At 40.9% G+C, this 22,782-nt stretch overlaps 1 pseudogene across 1 annotated transcript; it reads left to right on the plus strand.

The window, feature by feature from the left end:
* Positions 1 to 353: 353 nt before the first annotated feature.
* Positions 354 to 15,910, plus strand: LOC308531458 (GTPase IMAP family member 4-like; annotated as a pseudogene). Its single transcript has 4 exons — positions 354 to 420; positions 3,338 to 3,451; positions 5,981 to 6,075; positions 14,857 to 15,910. The product of its transcript is annotated as a GTPase IMAP family member 4-like (transcript).
* The last annotated feature ends 6,872 nt before the right edge of the window (positions 15,911 to 22,782 follow it).

A 22,782-nucleotide genomic window follows, 5' to 3' on the forward strand; every position in this document is an offset into this window, starting at 1 on the left:
TGGGTCCCAATCTCAGCTGGGCATGGGAAGCACAGCAGCCATGGGGGCAGGAGACCTCCCTCAGAAGGGGTGAGTGTTCAAGCCCCTGCATAGTTGGGGCGGGTGAGGATCTGTGCCCCACCTCTGTTGACCCCCAAGTTCTCTCCTGGTGGCCCCTCTGTGACTGTGCCTGTCTTAGGTCGCCCCTCCCAGTGGTGGTCTTACCCATCATTGACTACCAGCCATCCTCCAGGGCCAAGTAGGGTGATGTGAGGTGAGGTTCTGTCTCCTTGGTAGCCTATGCCCCTGTGGCCTCCATGCCCAGCACCTGCCTTGGGATCCTCTCGCCTGCTGGCGGGGCCCCGGCATTGATCATGGGGAACCCAGGTTCTCCTCCAGAGAGCACCCAGCTCATGACATTGGGCAAGAGACAGATCCATGGTACCAGCCATCACGAGGTTTCAACCTCAGCATGAACAGAGCTCAGGCAACAGCTGTGGGCAATTGGATTGTAAGAAGAGAGACCCTCTTGGCAAAAAGGGCAAGAGAGGTCAGTACAGAATGCTCAAGTGCCTTCTCAGGGGGTCTTCCACACAGTGGAAAGGATTAAATCCTTTCGTGTCCTTCCAAACATTCAAAGAATTAGTTTGTAAGTTTGTTTGGGATAAATGTACAATATACTGTTGTGAAATATCAAAAATCATTGATGACCTTGTAGAACAATAACATGTAAGGATATTCTTTGCTCTAGGCCATGGCAATTCAATTTTAGACTGGAAATGACATTAATTAAATTTCTTCAATTAGTCTTTCAGTAACTTTACACTAGCTATATTCAGGAAGGCAAAAACCCAAATTATTTAAATCCTTTGAAAAGAGAGAATAAACTTTTGAAAACATTTCAGGGCCCGTGAAATGTCCCAAAGTCATTCCTTGGTTATAGTTTTGAAATTTGACTTGAAAGACCACCAAATACATATGTGTATATAAGATTTAAAGATTATATTTAATTCTGTCCTCTAGAATTCGTACTATTTCACTTCAAAATATCTAGGTATAAGTTTTTATCATTTGATTCCATAAACTTCAAGGTGCCAAGTTCCCAGCGGCTCTGGAAAACCATGCTTAAGGCTGGCAAACAGGCCTGGCCCAGCCCTTGACTTCAAAAGGACCATAATTTTTTCTCTGGGGAAAGTCAAGAAGCAAACTTGTAGCTACATTGTGTCCTGCTGGTTGCTTGTCAGCGGGAAATTTCAAAATTTCCCACGAGATCACAGCCTCAGGAAAAAACTGTTTTCCCCTGGTCTAACCTGGTCCATTTAAATGTCAAAGAGCTAAGCTAGTTTCTCCCTGGGCCACTGGACCTTCATAATTAATATATTTCGATAATTCCTGAGATTCAAATCCATTTATCATTTTAAGGCATTTACTTTGGAAATCACTTTATTATGGAGAAATACCAATCTTGTTGCTAGAACCAGCCTGCATTTCTTCCCTCGGTCTAATTTGTCATTTTTCTTAGGAAATAATCAGTCTTGGGTTTTATTTTGTACATTTGCAAAGAGATTCCAGCTCAAAACTATCTAAATGTCCAAAATCAGACGATGCACGCATTAGTTTTAAGCCAGCTTTTCTCTTTACATGTGCACAAAAATCCCAGACGCATTTTTAAATTTTGTAAAACTTTTCAATTCCCCACATGCTTTGGGGGGGAGTTTCTCTAGGTAATATTACCGTACAGATTATTACCACTGGCATGGCAGGAAAGATGTTCTCAGACATCAGGCATCTGTACCATCTTCTTTACCATGCCTCAGGTGGTTTTCAGGCTGTTTGTTGTCCAGATTGTTCTCCTCCTGCTGCTCAGCTTCAGTAGACTGCTTGGAGTTGCTGCTCTCTGTGGCTGAGGTAGTGGATTGTCTGCAGCTGCATGATGTAGCTCCAGACGCAAGGTCCTCATTAGTCTGTGTAGTTCCTCTCTTGGATCCCTGTTGCAGTTTAATATTTCTAGCAGGAATCCACATGGGCTTGGAAAATTCTCTGGGAATATACAAGCATACCCTCTGCCAAAGGTTAATAATGGGTCAGGTCCCTTCCATAAACCAGATTTGGGATCCTTCCATTTAACTAGACCATTTTCTTTTGTTTTATTCTGACACCAATGTAGCTCCATAGGTGTCTTTCCATCAGCATCACAAGTGAAAAAATTTAAAGTGATTAAGGCTTGGTGCAACCTACCCATAGGTGATTTCTCCACCATCCCTCCTTGTTGTTGTTTCAAGTTGGGATTTTAGCCGCTGATGCTGTCGTTCAATAATGGCCTGTCCTTGGGAATTATATGGTATTCCTGTAATGTGCTGAATTTTCCACCTTTTACATAATTCCTGGAATTGACAGCTTGTATAAGCAGGCCCATTAACAGTTTTAATAATTTTTGGAATTCCCAAGACGGCAAAAGGAGTATAATGTGTTATATCCACTTGCCAGATATGGTCCCTCAGCAAACCTCTAGGGTTGACTCCTGTGTTAGGCCCTTGAGGTAGATGTAACATGCAAGTGGGACATTCCTTGATAATCTGTTTAGCCTGAGGTAATAAAGCTAGTCTTTTTGTGGGCGAGCCAATAGCTCTGCTCTCTCCTGCCACCTTTGAATCTCTCCACACCTGAGGTGGATTCGGCAGTAGGGTTTCATTTCTTATTACATATTTTAGATTCCAAATATAAATTAAGATTTTAATTTGAAAAAGAAACCACATTAAGATGACCATTGCACTCTATTTTTCAGCCTGATTTAAAAGAGTACCTTTTAATATTCCAATTTCTTTATAATTCGGCGTTTTTGCACAGGTGATTCTATTAACGGAAAATTAAACATTTCAGGATTCGGACATGGAGGTGGAGGGAGCCATAAAGGCTATTCCTCCTATTTTTTCTTGTCTTTCTGCCCCTGTTTAGGAGCGGAGGGTGCAAAGGGAAGAGATTTATCCTCCTTGGTCTCTCTTAAAGGCTCTAGCAAATGAAATACTGTGTTTCACAAGGAAAAACAATTTGGAGGCAAGTTTTTCCCTGCTGCTGACCTTTTTTCAAGTTCTAACTTTTTGGCAAGCATTTAAGATCTAATGTACCTTTTTCAAGAAACCAAGGGTTATATTCTATAATATCAAACAAAAATTATAAGAGATTACAGTTTCTTACTTTTTAAAATCCAAATCTATTTTTTTTAAAGCCGAATCTATTTTTTTAAAGCCGAATCCTGCCCCGTTAGCCTGGTTGAGAAAACGTTCCCACACCACCTACAGCTCCAGACTACTGTAGCTGATTGTGGCTGTTTGTGTGCGGTGAATTTTCACCTTTACAGTTAATTTTCCTACCTTTACAGTGAATTCTTCGTTCCTCACTTTGCCAGTGAAACTTCGTTTTTTCGCTCTAGCAAAACCTTCACTTCCAGAGTCCTCCTCGGGCGCCAGATGTCGTAAATGTTTCCTTCCACTTCCTGCGTGGTTCAGGGTTCAATATCTGGAAGAGGAGCTGCACACAAATGAAATAGAAAAGACAAGAGATAATTTGGAAATATTGGGGGACCAGGCGGGTAAGAGGAAGGACTTCCACCTGTGCTCAGTCTGCACCGACCTTTTATAGTCTGAGGTAAACAATGCAGTGGTTACCATAGTTACAGTTCTTGTGAGTTTCACTTGTTTTGATCATGTTTACACTCCCTGCACTTCCCTCAGCCCATTAGCTTCCCAGGTAAGATCTGGGGAGTGTTATAAGGTCAAGCCTAATTATGCTAAGAGGACTGAGCCCTCTAAGCTGGGACTTGTTTGTGACTTTGCCAGCAGGTCAGTCCAAGGCTCAACCCTATATCAATTTCCCACAGGTAAAAAAGAAGGAACTCTTGCCTTTTGCAACAGCATGGATGGAACTGGAGAGCATTATGCTAGGTGAAATAAGCCAGTCAGAGAAAGATAAATACCACATGATCTCACTCATTTGTGGATTATAGAGAACAATATAGACTGATTAAAAGGGACAGATCCAAAGACTGAGAAACAGCGATCAGGCTATCAATCCCCAGAAGGAAAGTAGGGGAGGCAGGGGGTAAGGGGAAGAGATCAACTGAAGGATTTGTATACATTTTTATAAGCCAAACCAATGGACATGGACAGCAGAGGGATGGGAGCATGAATGTGCGGGGGGTGGGGGGAGGGAGGTTGGGGGTTAATGGAGGGGATGAGGACACATTTGTAATACCTTAACTAAAAAATAAATATATATATATATATATATAATTCAATATGATGCAGGTTTTTGATTGTATAGAGTTAATATTTTCCCAGAAGATAAAAACATCTTAATTATAGTCTCTTTATAAGTTTTAGTAAACTACTTTAGATCATATTCATACAGAAAAGTGCACAAACCCTACAAGTACAGCTCATTCAATGTTTACAGACTGAACAAACCATGGTAACGAGCTCCCAGATCAATAATGGTAGCATTACTTTTAGTATTTTGGTGGGGAACCTTTTTCCTGCCAAGGACCATACAGAATTATCAATTTAAAAATTAGCCTGCTATTTCAGTCAAACATTTAATTAACCCACCCCTAATGCTGTGGCAGGGCCAAACCAAATGATTTCGTGGGCCTTATACAGCCAGTGGGCTGGATGTTCCCCACCCCCAGTGTATTGGGAAGTGGGAAGGAAGTTATTAAAACAAGAACAAACTTTAACTTTCAATTATAATTTACAAGAATATGAAAGGTCTTTATTTCCATGCAGCTTGAAAGATAAAAATCATACTTTCCTTTGGGGCTCTAAGAATGGACGAGGCAAGGAAGACTTGAACTGAATTCCTGATAGAAATAAGCCATTTATAAGTGAACAGGTTGCTGTGTGGCCTTCCATACCCGGGTGCAGTGCATGGTATGAGCATGGATAGGGGTGTGGATATAGGTGGATGAAGAAGTAGGCCTGAGATGAAGAGACTTTATAGAGATGGAGCCTAAAATGATACTTAGGCGTTTCTGGATGGATTAGAATCTGGAAGTGTTTCAAGTGCTATCAACCAACTTGACCTAATTTAATAGGACTCTATCATAGAATACACTTACTTTTATAGGAAACACTATGATAGACCACATGTTGAGTCATAAAACAAGCGTCAATAACTGCCAAAGACTAATATCATACAGATTATGTTCTCTAGCACAAAACTAAGTAGAGCTCAATGATCCAAGAAATATTGAAAATCCTGTTTTCTTCCAGACTCTTGTTAGTCTTAGCTTTTAACTTAGGTGAATGATTCACCTAGGATTCATAATTTTTTTGTAATATGAAGTATAGGTTGAGGTTTGTTTTTCCTCCTCACATAGATATCTAGTTGTTCTTTCACTTTTTGTTAAAAAAAAAAAGATTGTACTTTCCTAAATGAGTTGCTTTGGAACTTTTATAAAAACCCAAATGACCATAAATGTATACCTTTATATTAACAACTAGCTGTACCCAGCCACACGTTGCTGTGGCTCAGTCTGGTTAAATGAAAAAGAAAGAAAAGAGAAAGCACACGTTTCTAATATGTTTAATTTCACAATGCTTGTGGGTATACAATATTTTTTGTTGTTCCATTGTCTGTGCAGATATAGAGATTGTCTGGTTTGCCGACCCTAGAACACGCAACATATAATTGTCCATGTGAGAAGCAATCCGTGTCTAAATCTAAACCGTACAATCCTAAAGATTGGCCCTGAGCTTTGTTGATGGTGATTGCAAACGCCAATCGAATTGGAAATTGCAATCTCTTAAATTGAAATGGCATATCCGTTGGAATCATAGGAATGCGAGGAATGAGGACATCTTCACCTTTGAAAGGTCCTGTCAAGATTGTTGCTTCTACGGCATTGCTCATTAATTATTTTTACTGCAAGCCGCGTGCTGTTGCAAAGCTTTGGCTGGTTGATATTTTGCAACATGATAATTGGAACGCCAATTTTCAATTGCAGTACATGCGGTGGCATCCTTGGCAGATCAAAGAATTCAAAAATTCTGTTGGATAATTAACCGCTTCATCTACTTCCACAACAGTGTCAATGGACTTGTATGTGACTGCCTCGCTTTGAATGTTAGACTAACAAGAGCCAGTGTACCCAGTGGTTAGAGTGGGACCATCCAGATTACAACTCTTCAGATCCATAAGGCACACAATCAGGGGGCAGACTCAGTGAGCACCAAAGCCAAACTGAAGCAAGTCCTGCCCCATAGGGTGTCTCCAGCACAGAAGTTCTCCCATTGTAGACACAGCTGGTCCTCGCAGCCAATTGGCTGGCGGTCATTTCCTCTCAGTGATGCCAATAGCAATCAAGGCTTAACTACAAAGACTGTGCATACAGCCCACAAAAGGGTGCACCAAGAGTGTCAACCTCAGGTAATTGGGGAGGCTGAGCCACTGGGCCCTATAGGACACCTAACACAGAAAGCCACTCTATCAACACAGGGAAGCATAAAAAATGCGGAGACAAAGAAACAAGTCACAAATGACAGAAATGGAGGAAAGCAAACTACTGGATAGAGAGTTCAAAACCACACTTTTAAGGTTTTTCCAGAATTTTCAAGAAACAGTCGATAAATTTAGTGAGACCCTCAAGAAATCTAGTGAGACCCTCGAGGATATGAAAAAAGACCAACTAGAAATTAAGCATACACTGTCTGAAATAAAGAATATTATACAGAGTTCCAACAGCAGACTAGAGGATTGCGAGAATCAAGTCAAAGATTTGAAATATGAAGAAGCAAAAAACACCCAACCAGAAAAACGAAAAGAAAAAAGAATCCAAAGAGGACCACACCAAGACACATCATAATTAAAATGCCAAGAGCAAAAGACAAAGAGAGAATCTGAAAAGCAGCAAGAGAAAAATGGTCAGTTACCTACAAGGGAGTACCCATACGACTGTCAGCTGATTTCTCAACTGAAACTATGCAGGCCAGAAGGGAGTGGCAAGAAATATTGAAAGTGATGAATAGCAAGAACCTACAACCAAGATTACTTTACCCAGCAAAGCTATCATTCAGAATTGAAGGTCAGGTAAAGAGCTTCACAGATACGAAAAAGCTAAAGGAGTTCATCACTACCAAACCAGTATTATATGAAATGCTGAAAGGTATCCTTTAAGAAGAGGAAGAAGAAGAGAAAGGTAAAGATACAAATTATGAACAACAAATACACATCTATCAACAAGTGAATCTAAAAGTCAAGTGAATGAATAATCTAATGAACAGAATAAACTGGTGAATATAATAGAATCAGGGGCATAGAAAGGGAGTGGACTGACTATTTTCTGGGGGAAAGGGGTGGGGGGTGCAGGAAGAGACTGGACAAAGATCATACACCTATGGATGAGGACAGTGGTGGGGGGGGGTAAGGGCAGAGGGTGGGGTGGGAACCGGGTGGAGGGGAGCTATGGGTGGAAAAAGAGGAACAGGAACAGTTAGAGGCTGAGGCTGAAACCTCTCCAGGTGCGCCGGCACAGCCGCGGAGACCATGCCATCTTGGGTGACTGTCGCCGGCATCCAGAGACCAGCTACTAACCCGGCAACAACGGCTCTCAAGCAGCGCAACTACGTGAACTCAGAGGAACTCTGCTTCTCCCCACAGAAAGCAGATCCAAGCAACAGCGGCCTCCTGATCTCCACACGCTCTGTCTGAGGAACAGCTGCTGTGGGTGAAGCCTCCCTCCACCAGCCAGAAGAGCCACAACAGCTGTGAACAGCACCCATCAGAAGACCCGCTACCAACAGAGGAGCAGCTGCTACCACAACCGCCCAAGGAGCAACCACAGCCCGAGGAGCCACTGCCACCTAGGGAGCAGCCACTGAACGACTCAATATCTATATACATCAGTGAGATCAAACATGGGTAGACAAAGAAATCCCCAAAGGAAAGAAAAGGAGGACTCACCAGAAAAGCAGCTAAGTGATACAGAGGCATACAACATGACAGAAAAAGAATTCAGAATAAGGTTCCTAGAGTGCATACACCGGATGGAGGAAAAAATCGACAACTTATCCAAGAAGCAAGAAGAAACAGATGAAAAAATCGACAACTTAACTAAGACCCAAGAAGAAATGAAGTGCGATATAGCTGCAATAAAGAACACCATCGAAAGTATCAACAGTAGACTAGGAGAAGCAGAAGATCGAATTAGTGAATTAGAAGACAGGGAAGCAAAACACACCCAAACTGTACTTCAGTTGGAGAAAAAAATTAAAAGACAGGAGGAGAGCCTAAGGGAGCTTTGGGACAACATGAAACGAAACAACATACGAATAATAGGGGTGCCAGAACAACAGAAAGAGGAACAAGGATTAGAAAACCTATTGTAAGAAATAATATCAGAAAACTTCCCTGAGGTGGGGAAGAAAAAAGTCACACAAGCCCAGAGAGTCCCAAGCAAGGTGAACCCGAAAAGACCCACACCAAGACACATCATAATTACCATGGCAAATGTTCAGGACAAAGAGAGAATCTTACAGGCTGCAAGAGAGAGACGGAAAGTTACATACAAGGGATCTCCCATTAGATTATCAAATGATTTCTCAACAGAAACACATCAGGCCAGAAAAGAATGGACGGAAATTTACAAAGTGATGCAAAGCAAAGGACTGAATCCAAGAATACTCTATCCAGCAAGGCTATCATTCAAACTTGAAGGGGAAATAAGAAGCTTCACAGACAAAAAAAGGCTAAGGGAGTTTATCACCACCAAGCCAGCAATGCAAGAAATGCTAAAGGGACTGGTGTAAAAAGAAGAAATAAAAATCCCAGAAAGAAAACAGCCACACACACACAAAAAAGAAATGGCTACAAACAAGTACCTTTCAATAATAACTTTAAATGTAAACGGGCTAAATGCTCCAACCAAAAGATATCGAGTGGCTGAATGGATAAAAAATCATGACCCATACATTTGCTGTCTACAAGAGACCCACCTCATTAGAAAGGACTCACACAGACTGAAAGTGAAGGGATGGAAAAATATCTTTCAGGCTAATGGAAAAGAAAAGAAAGCTGGGGTAGCAATACTTATATCGGACAAAATAGACCTCAAAGTGAAGGCCATAACAAGAGATACGGAAGGCCACTTCATAATACTAAAAGGATCAATACAACAAGAAGATATAACCCTGATAAACATATATGCACCCAATGCAGGAGCAGCCAAATACATAAAAAATCTTCTGGAAGATATCAAAGGAGAGATCGACAACAATACAATTATAGTAGGGGACTTTAATACACCACTGTCATCACTGGATAAGTCCTCTAGACAAACAATCAGCAAAGATACAGCAATACTAAATGACTCACTAGATCAGATGGACTTAATAGATATCTTCAGAACACTTCACCCCAGTGCCACGGAATATACATTCTACTCAAGTGCTCATGACACATATTCAAAAATAGACCATATATTGGGTCACAAGCAAAGTATTCCCAAATTCAAGAAGATTGAAATCATAAAAAGCGTCTTCGCAGACCACGATGGCATAATATTAGAAATAAACTGCAATAAAAACAACCCAAAATACTCAAACACCTGGAAGCTGAATAGCATGCTATTAAATATTGATTGGGTTACCAATGAAATCAAAGAAGAAATTCAAAACATCCTGGAAACTAATGACAATGAAAACACAACAATCCAAAACCTATGGGACACAATGAAAGCAGTCCTGAGAGGGAAGTTTATAGCTCTACAGGCCTATCTCAAAAAACAAGAAAAAATGGTAGTAAATCAGCTAACTCTACAACTCAAAGAATTAGAAAGAGAGCAACAAGAAAACCCCAGAGTGAGCAGAAGGAAGGAGATAATAAAGATTAGAGCAGAAATAAATAACATAGAGACCAAAAAAATAATACAGAAAATCAATGAAACCAAGAGCTGGTTCTTCGAAAGGATAAACAAGATTGACAAACCTCTAGCCAGACTCACCAAGAAGCAAAGAGAGAGGACCCAAATAAACAAAATCAGAAATGAAAGAGGCGAAATAACAACAGACCCCACAGAAATACAAATGATTGTTAAAAAATACTATGGACAGCTCTACTCCAGCAAACTAGACAACCTGGAGGAAATGGACAAATTCCTAGAAAAATACAACATTCCAAAACTCAATCAGGAAGAATCTAAAAATCTCAACAGGCCAATAACTATGGAAGAAATTGAAGCAGTCATCAAAAAGCTTCCAGCAAACAAAAGCTCAGGACCAGACGGCTTCACAGGGGAGTTTTACCAAACATTCAAGGAAGAACTAAAACCTATCCTCCTCAGACTACTACAAAAAATTCAAGAGGAAGGAACACTTCCAAGCTCATTCTATGAAGCCAGCATCATCCTAATACCAAAACCAGGTAAAGACAACACAATGAAAGAGAATTACAGGCCAATATCCCTCATGAACATAGATGCCAAAATCCTCAACAAAATCTTAGCAAATCGGATCCAGCAGTACATCAGAAAGATCATACACCATGACCAAGTAGGATTTATCCCAGGGATGCAAGGATGGTACAATATCCGCAAATCAATAAATGTGATACATCACATAAACAAACTGAAAGAAAAAAACCACATGGTCATATCAATTGATGCAGAAAAAGCATTTGACAAAATTCAACACCCATTTTTGATAAAAACTCTCAGCAAGGTGGGAGTAGAAGGATCATACCTCAACATAATAAAAGCCATATATGACAGGCCCACAGCCAACATCATACTCAATGGACAAAAACTAACACCGTTTCCCCTAAGAACAGGAACAAGACAGGGATGCCCCCTCTCACCACTCCTGTTCAACATAGTACTGGAAGTGTTAGCCATTGCAATTCGGCAAGAAGAAGAAATAAAAGGCATCCAAATTGGAAAAGAGGAAGTAAAACTGTCCTTATTTGCAGACGACATGATATTATACATACAAAACCCTAGAGACTCCATCAAAAAGCTACTAGACTTAATACATGAATTTGGCAATGTAGCAGGATACAAAATTAACCCCAAGAAATCTGAGGCATTTCTATACACCAATAGTGAACTTTCAGAAAGAGAGATTATAAAAACAATCCCGTTTACCATCGCACCAAAAAAACTAAGCTACCTAATAATAATCTTAACTAAAGAGGTAAAAGACCTCTACTCAGAAAACTACAGGACGTTGAAAAAAGATATAGAGGAAGACATAAACAGATGGAAGAACATACCGTGTTCATGGATTGGTAGAATCAACATCATTAAAATGTCCATACTACCCAAAGCAATCTATAAATTCAATGCACTTCCCATTAAAATACCAACGGCATACTCAGAGATATAGAACAAACTCTCCAAAAATTCATCTGGAATAAAAAAAGATCCCGAATAGCTGCAGCAATCCTGAAAAAGAACAAAGTAGGAGGGATCTCAATACCAGATATCAAGTTGTATTACAAAGCCACTGTTCTCAAAACTGCCTGGTACTGGCACAAGAATAGGCATATAGATCAATGGAATAGAATAGAGAGCCCAGAAATCGGCCCGAACCAATATGCTCAATTAATATTTGACAAAGGAGGCAAGAACATACAATGGAGCCAAGATAGTCTCTTCAATAAATGGTGTTGGGAAAATTGGACAGATATATGCAAGAAAATGAAACTAGACCACCAACTTACACCATACACAAAAATAAACTCAAAATGGATAAAGGACTTAAATGTACGACAGGAAACCATAAAAATTCTAGAAGAATCCAAAGGCAACAAAATCTCAGACATATGCCGAAGCAATTTCTTCACTGATACAGCTCCTAGGGCACTTGAAACTAAAGAGAAAATGAACAAATGGGACTACATCAAAATAAAAAGCTTCTGCACAGCAAAAGAAACCATCAACAAAACAACGAGAAAACCCACTGTGTGGGAAAACATATTTGCCAATGTCATATCTGATAAGGGCCTAATCTCCAAAATCTATAGGGAACTCATACAACTTAACAAAAGGAAGATAAACAATCCAATCAAAAAATGGGCAAAGGACCTAAATAGACACCTTTCAAAAGAGGACATTCAGAAAGCCAAGAGACATATGAAAACACGCTCAAAGTCACTAATCATCCGAGAGATGCAAATCAAAACAACAATGAGGTACCATCTCACACCTGTCAGACTGGCTATCATCAACAAATCAGCAAACGACAAGTGCTGGAGAGGATGTGGAGAAAAAGGAACACTTGTGCACTGCTGGTGGGAATGCAGACTGGTGCAGCCACTATGGAAGACAGTATGGAGTTTCCTTAAAAAACTGAAAATGGAACTCCCATTTGACCCTGTGATCCCACTTCTAGGAATATATCCCAAGAAACCAGAAACACCAATCAGAAAAGATATATGCACCCCTATGTTCATAGCAGCACAATTCACCATAGCTAAGATCTGGAAACAGCCTAAGTGTCCATCAGTAGATGAATGGATTAGAAAACTGTGGTACATCTACACGATGGAATACTATGCTGCTCTAAAAAGGAAGGAACTCTTACCATTTGCAACGTCATGGATGGAACTGGAGAGCATTATGCTAAGTGAAATAAGCCAGTCAATGAAGGAAAAATACCACATGATCTCACTCATTCATGGATAATAGAGACCATTATAAACTTTTGAACAATAATAGATACAGAGGCAGAGCTGCCTCAAACAGATTGTCAAACTGCAGCGGGAAGGCCGGGGAGGGTTGGGTGGCAGGATGTAGGGGGGTAAGAGATCAACTAAAGGACTTGTATGCATGCGTATAAGCATAACCAATGGACATAAGACACTGGGGGATAGGGGAGGCTGGGGGACTGTCTAGGGCGGGGGGATAAAATGGACACATATGTAATACCCTTTCTAATACTTTAAGCAATAAAAAAAAAGAAAAAAAAAAGAAAAAGAGGAACAACTGTAATAATCTGAACAATAAAGATTTAATTAAATAAACATTTGAGAAAATATAAACAGTTTTATAAAGGAGGAAAACCTCTGAAATTGGAGAGTTTTAAAAGACGGAGAGAGACAGATTCCAAGATGGCAGCAGGTTAGGTGGAAGCTACACTGACCTCCCAGGACCAAACTGGAATTACAACTAAAATATAGAAAAATCATCCTAAAGAACCAACTGAAGAGTAGCTGAAGATAACCCTGATAACCAAGGACGTTAAGAAGAGGCCACATTAAGACTGATGGGAAGTGTGGAGGCTTGAGAGGGCTGTCTGGGCTCCCACAAGCAGAACCTGAATTTCTGAAGGGATATCTGAGCTGTAGGAGGTTGCCCCTGTGAACTCTGGGGTTTAAACCCCAAGCTGGGCTCACCATCCCAGAGTAACAGAACTGGGAAAGGTGCTCCCATAACATCTGGCCATGAAAAGCACCAAGGAGAGATGGCTAGAATCCCCCTAAAATGCTAACACACTAAATTTTGTTTATAGCCACTTACCTTGGGCTCCCGCAGTGGGAGGACAGAGTGGCCTAGAACTGTAGGAGGAGAGTCAGGTTGGTGGCTCTGGAAGAGAGCTGAGAGGACAGCAAGTGGGATCTCTCTGCTGAGTCATTCCCCCATGTTGTATAAACCATCTTACTCAGACCTTTCCCATCAATGCAGTTTTAGCCTGGTGGCTGGGGATAGGGGAATTTGCCCCACTCATTGAAAACCCTCTTGCCTCACCCTGTGAAGTTTACACCTAGTTGAGCTCTATAACCTGAGGCTTATTAAATGACTGAGACAATCAGCCTGCAGGCAGAGGTAGAACTCTTGGTGCTTTGAATTTTTGCTTGAGGTGCTCCTAGGACCTGGGCTAGGAAAGAAGGCCTTGGTGCACAGCTTGGTCCTTTCCACATGCATTCATGCCCAACAAGGGGAATGAGAAGTGGTGGGACACTGACAGCTCCAAACAGGGTACTTAGAGCCAGTCACAAATAGTGTCTGATATTGGCTTGCACCAGAGACACTCCAAAGAGGCCCAAAAACCAATAAACCCAGTAGCTATCTTTAGACAACAACAGAGCAGGATCCACAATAAGCTCCACAAGCAGTATATCCACAAGGAGATACTGGCAGGCTCCAAACCCTTCTGGGAAGAATTCTGCTTCATGTGATGAGCACCCACACAGCAGCCTGCACACTATGTTGGGGGTTGAGCCTCACTATCAGTCAGCCTGAGACTCGAGCCCATACATAAATGAGCCAATAGCAATCAAGACTCAATTAGAACAAGCGGGCCCACACAACATGCACTAGGGCAGTGATGGCAAACCTATGATACGCGTGTCAGAGGTGACACGCAAACTCATTTTTTTTGGTTGATTTTTCTTTGTTAAATGGCATTTAAATATATAAAATAAATATCAAAAATATAAATCTTTGTTTTACTATGGTTGCAAATGTCAAAAAATTTTTATATGTGACACGGCACCAGAGTTAAGTTAGGGTTTATCAAAATGCTGACACGCCGAACTCAAAAGGTTCACCATCACTGCACTAAGGACATTATTAGAGCACCCACGTCTAGATATCAATTGATATCCAAAGGTCATCCGCTACATAAGGCCACCCTACCAAGAATGGGAGTCATAGCAGATCTACCTAATATGTCGAAATAAACACAAATAGGCAGCCAAAATGAGGAGACAAAGAAACAAGCCCCAAGTGAAGGAATGAGACTTCTCCAGAAGGAGAGCTAAATGAAATGGAGATAAGCAATTTATCAGGTATAGAGTTCAGAGTAATGATTGTAAGGATGTTCAATAGCATAAAAAAAATATAGCATACTTGTCTTAGATCCCCACCTCTCCCCAACCTCTCCCCAGACTCTACAAGTCCGCACCTTCTCCTGCACTTCAACCACGGAAATTCAAACTATGCTGGCAGCTCAATTGAACATTACTCCTTCCAACTTTAGTGAACCCATGACCGGCCATGGGATTGGAAACCAAGACCCCAGAAATTCACAACTGTGACTTGTCTTAGTGGGTAAGACTGGAGCAGGAAAAAGTACCACAGGGAACAACATCCTTGGAAAGAAAGCAGCATGGCATTCCAGCATGGCAGCAAAATCCATCACCAAGGTCTATCAGAAAGGGAGCAGCACGTGGAGTGGAGAGAAATTGTCATTGTGGATACACCTGGCATTTTGGACACTGAAGTACAGGATGCTGCTGACAGGAAAAGGGAGATTGCTAGTTGTATCCTCCTGACCTCCCTCGGGCCTCACGCTGTACTCCTGGTGATCCGGCTGGGCTGGTACACAAAGGAAGAACAAAAGGCTATGGAGGAGATGCTGTCAATGTTTGGATCCCAAGCTGGGAAATACATGATTCTCTTATTCACCCAGAAAGATGACCTGGAAGGCATGGAGTTCCATGATTACTTAAAGGAAGCTCCACAAGGCATTCAAGATCGGATGGAGCAGTTCAAGAATCTTCACTGTGAGTTCAACAATAAGGCAACAGGAGCTGAGCAGGAGGCTCAGAGGGCACAGTTGTTGGACCTGGTCCAGCTCATGGTGATGGAGAACAAGGGAGGATGCTACACTGATGAGATGTACCAAAGGGTTGAGGTGGAGATTCAGAAACAGATTCAAGTGAAAGAAGAAAAATAAAAAGCTGAACTGGAGAGAGAGAAAAGGCAAGTAAAAGAGAAATATATAAGAAAATCAGAAACCTGAAGGATAAACTGGAGCACGAAAAGAGAAAGGCAGAAATGGAGAGAGAATTGGCAGAAAGGAAGATTTGCTATGTAAAAAGGCTGCAAGAAGCCAGAGATGAAGTTGAGAGTCAGCCAGATACTAGTATACTTGACATAATCAAGCGTATAACACTGATCACTTTACCTTTTTTCTTTATTCTATTCCAGAGAATTTAAGCTTTTTGAAAATGTTTCCTGCATATTTTTAAGTGTTCCTTCCCATATAACTCATTCCCCAAAGTCAGAGTTCTTTGTTTCTGTTCTTCAAGTTCTCAGGACTGGGGTGTTTAGTAAAGTTTCTTATTGGCAATTCGTAGATATGTGTTTGATTTACTTAACAGGAATAAGACATATTCTCAATTTTTAAAACTCCAAAGTAGAAAGTATGGATGCTCCCTATCTTCTGAACCCTGTCAGAGAAAGGGAATGCAGGAGACCAAAAGACAATGATTCTCTAGAGTCTTTCTAGACTGGCACATAATCTCTGCCTGTGGCTTCTACTCCACATTTTTGCCTTTGGGATAGCAATGATCATTTTACCCATGTGGTTAAAGACATCAGTTATTTGCATTAGGTAATGGATAGCTAGAGATGCTTATAGAATTCTTTCTAAATGAAAAATACCGGTGTATGAGCTAGGGACAGTTAGATTCTGCAGGTCTTCTAAGGGGCTGCTAAACCGGGCAGTCTTAGGCGGCAGAGTCCCGCTCCCTGCGCGGACACTCCTGGGCAGCCAGCAAGGCACTGCGACCACGCCATCTTGGGAAACAGAGCTGCTTGAAACTAGGATCCTGGCCTCAGCACCACCCAGTCTGATCTCAGACGCATACCAGGACCCTGCAGCCACTGGGGACAGAGACCTGCAACCACAACTACAGACCTGCGGACACCAAAAGTTCAGAAATCCCCGCTGCATATCCCTGAGTAACAGAGCCCATGCCCCCTTCCCACAGGCTTGCGGGCAGCGCCAGAGTAACTAACTGATAGACCCACCCCTTGCCTGGGCCTCAGCACTCCAGGAACTTTAGCCTGGAAGTGCACAAGCACCTTGGAACTGATCCCGCGTAGGGCCGGCTTCTGAGCCCTGGGCTGGGAGCAAACAAGCGAACCCCAGGAACTGAGCCTACACGCACTGCTGGCTTCAGAGCCCTGGGCTGGGAGCAATCGCGCCAACACCGGGAATTTGTCCCGCGTATCACAGGCCCAGGGACCCCGATTCTCTGGGCAGGAGGCAGCACCAAGCACCAGTGACTTGACTGTGTTTCTTATCACCTGCGCCTGAGATCCTGATTCCCTGTGCATTCATACTAAGAGCCAGTGACTCCAATTCCTGGTGCAAGGGCACACAGGGACTGTGATTCTCAAGGCAAGGTCGCGTGAAGCAAGGGAGACTCTGATACTGGATTTGGGGGAACTCTGACTCCTGGTGCACGGTAGGGGGCTCTGGTTTACAGCACGGTGCAGGCAGGGTCCCTGATTCTAAGGGCGCATACGAGGCCACATTGAGCGCTGACAACACTGACTCTGAGCGAGCCTGGTTCCCACCAACCCACCACAACCACACATCTTAGTGTCAGAGCTCTTCAGTGACACTAGGGTGGTGGGAGGCTCCCACTGCACATGGCTCAGGCCTACGCAACTCGACGTTTGAACCATTGGGAGATAATCAGAATGAAGAGACGAAACAACACCCAAAGGAGAGACAATGAGGAGTCACCAAGAAAGGACATTAATGAAGTTGAAGCATGCAACATGACAGAAAAAGAATTCAGAATAATGGTTGCACAATTCATTCACAGGATGGATGAGAAAATCAACAACCTATGCAAGAATCAGGAAGAAATGAAAAGTGATATAGCTACAATCAAAAACACCATGGAAAGTTTCAACAGCAGACTAGAAGAAGCAGAGGACCGAATTAGTGAGTTAGAAGATAACGCAGAGAAACAAGCTCAATCTGAACAGCAACTGGAGGAAAAAATTAAAAAGCAGGAGGAGAGCCTAAGGGAGCTTCGGGACAACATGAAATGAAGTAACACACGCATAATAGGGCTGCAAGAAGGACAAGAAGAGCAGCAAGGTTTAGAAAATCTATTTGAAGAAATAATGTCAGAAAACTTTCCAGATATGGGGAAGAAAAAAGCTACACAAGTACAGAGAGTCCCAGGCAAGATGAACCCCAAAAGACCCACACAAAGACACATCATAATAACGATGGCAAATGTACAAGACAAAGAGAGAATCTTAAAGGCTGCAAGAGAGAAACAGAGAGTTACCTACAAAGGATCCCCCATCAGACTATCAAATGATTTCTCAACAGAAACACATCAGGCCAGAAAAGAATGGACAGAAATTTACAAAGTGATGCAAAGCAAAGGCCTGAATCCAAGAATACTCTATCCTGCAAGGCTATCATTCAAAATTGAAGGGGAAATAAGAAGCTTCACAGACAAACAAAGGCTAAGGGAGTTTATCACCACCAAGCCAGCAATGCAAGAAATGCTAAAGGGACTGGTGTAAAAAGAAGAACTAAAAAGCCCAGAAAGAAAACAGCCACAAAAAAAAATAGAAATGGCTACAAACAAGTACCTTTCAATAATAACTTTAAACATAAATGGACTAAATGGTCCAATCAAAAGACATCGAATGGCTGAATGGATAAAAAAATATGACCCATATATTTGCTGTCTACAAGAGACCCACCTCATTAGAAGGGACTCACACAGACTGAAAATGAAGGGGTGGAAAAATATCTTTCAGGCAAATGGAAATGAAAAAAAAGCTGGGGTAGCAATACTTATATCAGACAAAATAGACCTCAAAGTGAAGGCCATAACAAGAGATAAGGAAGGCCACTTCATAATACTAAAGGGATCAATACAACAAGAGGATATAACCCTGATAAACTTATATGCACCCAATGCAGGAGCACCCATAAACATAAGAAAACTCCTGGAAGATATCAGGGGAGAGATCGACAACAATACAATCATAGTAGGGGACTTTAATACACCACTGACATCACTGGAGAAATCTGCTAGACAAAAACTCAGCAAAGAAACAGCAATCCTAAATGACTCACTAGATCAGATGGACTTAATTGACATCTTCAGAACACTTCATCTCAAAGCAACAAAATATACGTTCTTCTCAAGTGCTCATGGGACATCTTCAAAAATAGACCACATATTGGGTCACAAACAAAGTCTCCCCAAATTCAAGAAGATTGAAATCATACCAAGCATCTTCTCAGACCACAAGGCCATAATATTAGAAATAAACTACAATAAAAACAACTCAAAATACTCAAATACTTGGAAGCTGAATAGCACATTATTAAATATTGATTGGGTTACCAATGAGATCAAAGAAGAAATTAAAAACATCCTGGAAACTAAGGACAATGAAAACACAACAATCCAAAACCTTTGGTACGCAATGAAAGCAGTCCTGAGAGGGAAGTTTATAGCTCTACAGGCCTATATCAACAAACTAGAAAAAATGGTAGTAATTCATCTAAATCTACAGCTCAAAGAATTAGAAAGAGAGCAACAAGAAAAGCCCAGAGTGAGCAGAAGGAAGGAGATTAAAAAGATTAGAGCAGAAATAAATGACATAGAGACCAAAAAAAAAATACATAAAATCAATGAAACAAAGAGCTGGTTCTTTGAAAGGATAAACAAGATTGACAAACCTCTAGCCAGGCTCACCAAGAAGCAAAGAGAAAGGACCCAAATAAACAAAATCAGAAATGACAGAGGCGAAATAACAACAGATCCCAGAGAAATACAAATGATTGTTAAAAAATACTATGGACAACTCTACTCCAACAAACTCGACAACCTGGAGGAAATAGACATATTCCTAGAAAAATACAACATTCCAAAACTTAATCAGGAAGAATCTAAAAACCTCAACAGGCCAATAACTATGGAAGAAATTGAAGCAGTCATCAAAAAGCTTCCAGCAAACAAAAGCACAGTACCAGACAGCTTCACAGGGGAGTTTTACCAAACATTCAAGGAAGAACTAAAACCTATCCTCCTCAGACTACTACAAAAAATCCAAGAGGAAGGAACACTTCCAAGCTCATTCTATGAAGCCAGCATCACCCTAATACCAAAACCAGGTAAAGACAACAATGAAGGAGAATTATAGGCCAATATCCCTCATGAACATAGAAGCCAAAATCCTCAACAAAATCTTAGCAAATCGGATCCAGCAGTACATCAGAAAGATCATACACCACGACCAAGTAGGATTTATCCCAGGGATGTAAGGATGGTACAATATCCACAAATCAATAAACGTGATACATCACATAAACAGATTGAAAGAAAAAAACCACATAGGCATATCAATTGATGCAGAAAAAGCATTTAACAAAATTCAACACCCATTTTTGATAAAAACTCTCAGCAAGGTAGGAATTGAAGGATCATACCGCAACATAATAAAAGCCATATATGACAAACCCACAGCCAACATCATACTCAATGGACAAAAACTAACACCATTTCCCCTAAGAACTGGAGCAAGACAGGGATGCCCACTCTCACCACTCCTGTTCGACATAGTACTGGAAGTATTAGCCTTTGCAATTAGACAAGAAGAAGAAATAAAAGTCATCCAAATTGGAAAAGAAGAAGTAAAACTGTCCTTATTTGCAGATGACATGATATTGTACTTAAAAAACCCGAAAGACTCCATCAATAAACTATTAGACTTAATAGAAGAATTCAGCAATGTAGCAGGATACAAAATTAACGCCAATAAATCTATGGCATTTCTATACACCAATAGTGAATGTGCAGAAAGAGAGACTAAAAAAGCAATCCTATTTACCATCGCCCCGAAAAAATTAAGCTACCTAGGAATAAACTTAACTAAAGAGGTAAAAGACCTCTTCTCAGAAAACTACAGGACATTGAAAAAAGAGATAGAGGAAGACATAAAGAGATGGAAGAACATACCATGTTCTTGGATTGGTAGAATCAACATCATTAAAATGTCCATACTGCCCAAAGCAATCTATAAACTCAACGCACTTCCCATTAAAATACCAATTGCATATTTCACAGACCTAGAATGTACTCTCCAAAAATTCATCTGGAATTAAAAATGACCCAGAATAGCTGCAGTGATCCTGAGAAAGAACAAAGTAGGTGGGAATCTCAATACCAGATATCAAGCTGTATTACAAAGCCACTGTTCTCAAAACTGCCTGGTACTGGTACAAGAACAGACATATAGATCAATGGAATAGAATAGAGAGCCCAGAAATCAGCCCCAAACAATACGCTCAATTAATATTTGACAAAAGATAGTCTCTTCAATAAATGGTGTTGGGAAAATTGGACAGACACATGCAAAAAAATGAAACTAGACCACCAACTTACACCATACACAAAAATAAACTCAAAATGGATAAAGGACTTAAATATATGACAGGAAACCATACAAATACTAGAAGAATCCAAAGGCAACAAAATCTGAGACATATGCCAAAGCAATTTCTTCACCAATACAGCTCCTAGGGCTTTGGAAACTAAAGAAAAAATAAACAAATGTGACTACATCAAAATAAAAAGCTTCTGCACAGCAAAAGAAACCATCAACAAAACAACAAGAAAGCCCACTGCGTGGGAAAACATATTTGCCAATGTCATATCTATTAAGGGCCTAATCTCCAAAATTTATAGGGAACTCATACAACTTAACAAAAGGAAGATAAACAATCCAATCAAAAAATGGGCAAAGGATCTAAATAGACACCTTTCAAAAGAGGACATTCAGAAAGCCAAAAGACATAGGAAAACATGCTCAAAGTCACTAATCATCCGAGAGATGCAAATCAAAACAACAATGAGGTACCATCTCACACCTGTCAGACTGGCTATCATCAACAAACGACAAGTGCTGGAGAGGATGTGGAGAAAAAAGGAACGCTTGTGCACTGCTGGTGGGAATGCAGACTGGTGCAGCCACTATGGAAGACAGTATGGAGTTTCCTCAAAAAACTACAAATGGAACTCCCATTTGACCCTGTAATCCCACTTCTAGGAATATATCCCAAGAAACCAGAAACAACAATCAGAAAGGATATATGCACCCCTATGTTCATAGCAGCACAATTCACCATAGCTAAGATCTGGAAACAGCCTAAGTGCCCATCCATAGATGAATGGATTAGAAAACTGTGGTACATCTACACGATGGAATACTATGCTGCTGTAAAAAAGAAGGAACTCTTACCATTTGCGACAGCATGGATGGAACTGGAGAGCATTATGCTAAGTGAAATAAGCCAGTCAATGAAGGAAAAATACCACATGATCTCACTCATTTCTGGATAATAAAGACCATTATAAACTTATGAACAAAAATAGATACAGAGGCAGAGCTGCCTCGAATAGACTGTCAAACTACAGCAGGAAGGCCGAGGAGGGTGGGAGGGCAGGAGGGGGTCGGGTAAGAGATCAACCAAAGGACTTGTATGCATGCATATAAGCATAACCAATGGACATAAGACACTGGGGGCAAGGGGAGGCTAGGGGATTGTCAAGGGCGGGGGAAAAAAAGGAGACATATGTAATACTCTTTGTAATACTTTAAGCAATAAAAAAAAGAAGAAAAAAAAGAAGCTTAAAAAAAAAGAAAGAAAAATACCACATTATCTCACTCATTTATGGATAAAAAAGATCATTATAAACTGATGAATAAAAATAGATACAGAGGCAGAGCAGCATAGAACAGACTGTCAAACTACAGCGGGAAGGCCGTGGAGGGTTGCAGGGTGGGAGGGGAGGAGGTAAGAGATCAACCGAAGGACTTGTATGCATGCATATAAGCATAACCAATGGACACAAGACACTGGGGGGTAGGAGAGGCCGGGGGAATGTCAAGGAGGGTGGGTAAAAAAGGAGACATATGTAATACTCTTTGTAATACTTTAAGCAATAAAACAAAATTTTAAAAAAATATTTAAAAAATAATAAAAAAAGAAAATAAAGTCATGGGGATGTAATGTACAATAACTGTACATTAAC

The sequence above is a fragment of the Myotis nattereri genome, assembly GCF_964212035.1.
Source record: "Myotis nattereri genome assembly, chromosome: 15".
Taxonomy (NCBI): domain Eukaryota; kingdom Metazoa; phylum Chordata; class Mammalia; order Chiroptera; family Vespertilionidae; genus Myotis; species Myotis nattereri.